Source organism: Pteropus vampyrus, unplaced genomic scaffold (assembly GCF_000151845.1).
Source record: "Pteropus vampyrus isolate Shadow unplaced genomic scaffold, Pvam_2.0 Scaffold22, whole genome shotgun sequence".
NCBI classification, from domain to species: domain Eukaryota; kingdom Metazoa; phylum Chordata; class Mammalia; order Chiroptera; family Pteropodidae; genus Pteropus; species Pteropus vampyrus.
Window position 1 is genome coordinate 5,554,518 of NW_011888803.1, and position 5,725 is coordinate 5,560,242.

The window sequence follows — 5,725 nt, forward strand, 5'->3', positions numbered from 1 at the left end:
TCTTTGTTGTGGGATTGCTCTTCTATTCTAATTAATTAGGTTTTAGGGTATTTTTACTTGTTTTCTAGTCTCTTTTTTGGCCTTAAGTAAAAGAGACAGTACGATAAAATGACTGTTTTTTTTGTGCACATGCATTCACTGATGTTTGCAAGTTTAACTTGAGTTTCTGGATAAGAAGAGTATGGCACATGGGTTGGAACATGCATTAGGTCCCAGATATCAAAGTTAGCTTTAGTTTGACTTTCTGAGATTCTAAAAGCAGCTGCTCTTTGTTGCACTTGCTTAGATCCCAACAGTGATTTAGTTCTGAGGATTATATATTTGTCTCTTATGTGTCAAAAGTCCTATCCCTTGTGACTTTACAACTCTGTTTTTGTATTTAATGTAAAAGCATGATAGCTTCACATTGATGATTGTCAGCAGTTGCTATTTATCATCTGTCAAAAGTTTTTCACATGGGAAGGCAGAAAATCAAATGGATTACGGCTGTTTTTTTAGTTGCTTCAAGGAATCTTACATGACACAAGGAAAAAAAATAGTAAAATGACTCCTTGACAAGTAACTTAGCATTCAGATAAATCTGTGATTTTATGCACATAACAGAACTGTCATTCACCCTGACAAAATAGCATATTTTAAAGTGTTATGTCAATTTGCTTGTTTGACCTTCTAGGTTGCTTTATCACCTGGCCTGGTAGTTATAGTTTTGTAGTTACTTACTTGTTTCTGGTGAAATAATAAATGGAACTAGTCTGATGGCATCTCTGAGGAGTGTGAAAGAGATACAGTTATTGGTTTTGGGGTTATTCTCCTTTCAGATTTTCCACCCGATTGTTGGGATTATCATCAAATTCTGATGACTTGTAAAAATTAGAGAAGCCAATTTCATTGAAGAGAGATGTGTGAATTTTTGCAATTAATTTTTATTGACTTAAAATACATATATATATATATTAGGCTATATTAGGATATATAAATGATGATGTTAGTAAGTGAAGTCAATCACACATAAATTCTGGAATAAGAAACATGCAACCCTTATAGACCCATATAAAAGTGCTAATTGTGTTTTAGGAATAATTATCTTTACCAATAGACATAAAATGTGTAGGACTACCAGGTTCCAATGAAATATCTGTTGTTACTTTTAGATTTTACTTTAGAGATGAACATAGAGATATGTTCTAGCCCAGAGTTTCTCAACCTCAGCAATGATACTTGGTTGAATAACTCTTTATGGGGACTATCCTGCACATTTAGCGATAGCTCTGGCCTCTACTCACTAGTATCTCTGGAGTTGTGACAACCAAACATATTTCTAGTGATTGCCAGATGTCCATTGAAGGCAAAATTGCTCTGAGTCAAGAAACACTGTAATGGAGGAATTTATTAATTCCTTTCTAATAGAGTTTTGAATATTTTTTTCCCCTGGAATTGCAGCCAGCACTCTAAATAAAACAAATGACTCCAAATACTCTGAATTTAAAGTTCAAGGAATTACTATGAGTTGGAGTAAACCACTACCCTACTGAAACTGATCCTACCACAAACTAATTTGCAAACTACCCATGCTGTCAACAGCCATGACTCAATAAATTAATATGAACAGAGAACTGAGAGAGAAGTTATTACATTTTTTTTTTTTTTTTAGTAATTTAGTATTTATGGCAAAATATTAGACCCTCTCCTGTTCTGGGAGAAGCAAAGATCATTTTATCCTCCCTCAAGTTGAAGGGAAGTTTTCCAAGAGGATAATTCTTAAATATTGGGAGTGGCTGCAGGTAGTGGAGCCTAATTTTTCATTCCTCAACTCTGTTTGTTGAATTGCAAAACCCTTAACCCCACCCCAGTGGGGTGGAATGTGTTGCAGTATTCTGATAAAGCATTCTGGAAACCTAGACAATTTGCCACATTGTCTTTTTCAGTTCTCTTCTTTATCATGAAGAAGGAAAAACCAACCAAACAAACAAATACCTGAAATTTGGGGGCACTTTTGAATACCTAAACTGTATAATTCTGGCCTAAGTACATCTATAGCTGAAAGGACAACAGTAATTAATGATGTCAAAATATTGTGTCTTAGAAAACGTGGAGGTAATCTCAGTTTGCCTGACTGCTCCACTATCTTCCATGGCTCCACAAGAAGTATAGAGGAGCACAGAAAGGCTGTGGGTTAGTTCGAATAGCTGTTTACCAAGTGATTAAACACCTATCTAAATAAAGGGTTTAGAAGGATATAACTTAATGATGGAGGGAGCCAAGTGAAATGACCACATTGGCAACCTTAGATAGAACCAGAGTGAACCAGAGTGAACCAGAGTGAATCCAGGGACACCATTCCACCACTATATGTGGCCAGGCAGGCAAGGAGACCTCCTCTTCTTCTATCTATCCTTTCTCCAACATTGAAGAAGAAAGTGCCTAGAAAATTTTATTTCTACAACAACCTATTAATCATGCATTAGCCCCCAAGCTCAAATTGCTTTCCCAATTAATGACAATTGTGTCAAGGATGCTGCTTCAGTAACTCTACCATTTTGCTCTCTATTAGAAAAATATTATACTGATAAGGTCCACAGTCTCACTCTATTTAGAGATTACTGTTTGATATCTGCTACTTTCATGACTACATAATATTTATTCAGCAGTTATGCTCACAGTCTTGTAAACTCAAGCATCACTTGATATTTAACTCTGAACATGGAGAATTATTTTTTGAAAGAGCTATTGACTGAATGTTCGGCACGATCTCTTTCTCTCTCTTGCTTTTTTGTTTATTTATTTTTCCAATTTGCCTCTTATTTAATGTTAATTTCTCTAAGAAGAAATGTCTTTATTTCCAAGCTAGATCTTCTTATTACAGAGGACACATACACCATCTGGATATTGCCCTTCTTCTCCCGCTATCTCTTTAATCTGCTGTTTCCCAAATTCTGTTTCCTTTTCCTTATAGTGATTTTCCATAACAAAAAACTAATGAACCATTTTCCAGGAGCAGGATCTTCTTCGGAAAGAGAGCAACAAAGTAAGAGTGCAAAGATCAGAATCTTTAGCATATAAAGAAAGGAGAACGATTTGAAACTGTGATCAATTAATAATTTTTGTTCAATCACTCTTTCTTTCTGGTGAGGACTTTTAGTCTCTGAAAAGAGATGAACAATACTTAAATGTGCAGCCCAGACATACTCCACTTCTAGTCTATTACTCATTTTTATCTTTTTCTATTAGAAATGTGCATATTTCCTCTCCCTGCAGTCAATTCTGGCTCAGCCATCACAATTGATTTTCACAAGATTGAGAATAGGAAATTAGTTCCCCTTATATTTACTTCTAATAATAATTGCTAACATTTATTAAGTATTTACTATGTGTAGACTGCTCAAAATTTGTGTGTATGTGTGAACCTTTATGTATAACAGGCTTATAGACAAGAACCATGTACAGGTTGATGAATTTTCACAAAATCACCATACCCACGTTCACCACCATCCTGATCTTGCTCCTTCTTTTTCACTAACACGTGGTTACTATCTCCATTCCCAAATGTACTCTTTATCCTAACTTCAAAGTACTATATATTAATTCTATCTCCTTTAGAACTTTGTATTAATAGAATCATACCATATGTACTTGTTTGTGTCTGGCTCTTTTATCTCAACATTTTGATTGTGAGAGTCATCCATGATGCACGTTTATACATTCTCATTGCTATATAGCTTATTTATTTATTATTTATTTAGTTATTTATTATCCTTTTGTTATTATGATTGTTAATGTATGAACACTCTTGAACATATTTTTTGGTGAAATATTTCTGATATGTCTATATCCTACAGAGAAATTCTTAAGTCATAGGGTATACTACCAAACAGTTTTCCAAAGTGGTTGTACCTATTTATACTTCCAATTGCTATATATGAGAGTTCAGTTGCTTCATATCCATGTAAGCACTTGATATCATTGGTCTTTTTTGATTTTAACCATCTGGTGGGTGTTTGTATGTCTCATTGCAATTTTAATTTGCATATCCTTTATGAATACTGTTACTGAGACTGTTCAAAATTTGTGTGTATGTGCATAAACTTTTAAGTATGTTGTTGAATATCCTGTCAATTTTTTTCTTGGCTAAATAAATATTTTCTTTTGTGAAGTTCAGGACTTTTACTCAATAGTCTATTAGGATGTCTGCATTTTTCATATTGTTTTAAGGAACGATGAGGGGGAAGAGGATGGATACACATGAGTACTTTGTCAAACATGTAGCATAAATATTTTTGTATGGATGGTAGATGCTTTTCATTTTCTTTATGGTATTCTGAAAAAGAACACTTCTTAACTTAAAGGTCATTAAATTTAGTACCTTTTTTGTTTCTTTTGCTTTGTGTTTCTATGATCTTGCCTACCTCAAGGTCAAGAAGAAATTCATCATGTTTCTTCTGAAAGTTTTCTTGTTTTTTTCTTGAATTTTTAGCTTTACAACCCATATGGAATAAATTTTTTTTGTACAGTAGAAAGTATGAGTTAAGTCATTTGTTTCTATGTGCAGTTTTAATTGGTTAAGAACTATTTATTGAAAAGATTATTCTCTTCCTACTACACTACACTGTCACATTTATAAAATCTCAAGTGACAGTTTTATACATTGAATTTCTTTTTTATTTTCTTTTGTTTCATCAGCTATTTGTTTATTATTACCACATTTTCTTAACTACTGCTACTTTAGAATACATCTTGGTATCTGGTATGTTTGTTCTTCCAACTGTCCCTAATTTTGTTCTTCTTTAAGCTTGCCTTTGCTTTTTTGGCCCCTTGCATTTTCATGTAAATTTTAAAATTAGTGTATTGACATCTTCCTTCTCCACTATTAACACACACATAAACACATTTAAAATAATCTGCCAAGGAGGCAACCAAAATGGCATAGATGATGGAGGCTCTGCTCATCCCTCTGGTGACCAAATCAAAATTGTGATGGAAACGAGGAGCAGCAGCAAGGAAAAATCACCTGGGATCTTGATGAACAAGCCATACAACTAGGGAGAAATCCAAGAAAGCACCCTGCAACGGCAGAAGGTAGGACTGGGCGAGGATGCAGGGCGACCCTGTCTTGAGGGGCTGAGTGAGACGGAGGCTGCAGTAGCAGCAGATGCCTCTTAAAGGGGCTGTGTCCACAAGTGGATTTTCACAGTGACAGACCTGTTCTCTCTGAGCACCAGTGCCAATTTGGCTGCACGCAGCGAGTGCCGGGGTCTTACAGGGAGACTTTGTCAGAGTGAGGGCCGAGGTGAAACTCGCTATGGACAGAAGTGCTGGGGGTATCTACTGTTCCCTGTTGAGCCCTCCTTCCTCCTAGTGCATGGACACAGTGCTACCATTACTGTGAGGTCATCAGACTGGATAACAGAAGTTGCTCCGCCCGAAGGATTCCCTGAAACCTCGCCTACTCCAACTTGGGCCCCATCCAAGCCACATGCAGGTATATCCTCAGTGAGTCAGGTACTCCTTGCTGAGCAGCGCCTAGACTCACACTAGAGGTAGCTGGCCTCTGTTTCTGGTGTGGCCTTTTGAGGCAACTATAAGCACAGCATCTGTGGATTGCTTGCTGAATCTTAACACGTGGCCCCAAAGGGGCAGAGTCTTGAGCTAAATTTGGCCTGCAGCTGAACCCCTCTCAGGACTGTGCCACTGGATACCTATTTCACAAATCCACACTAATAAGACCGGG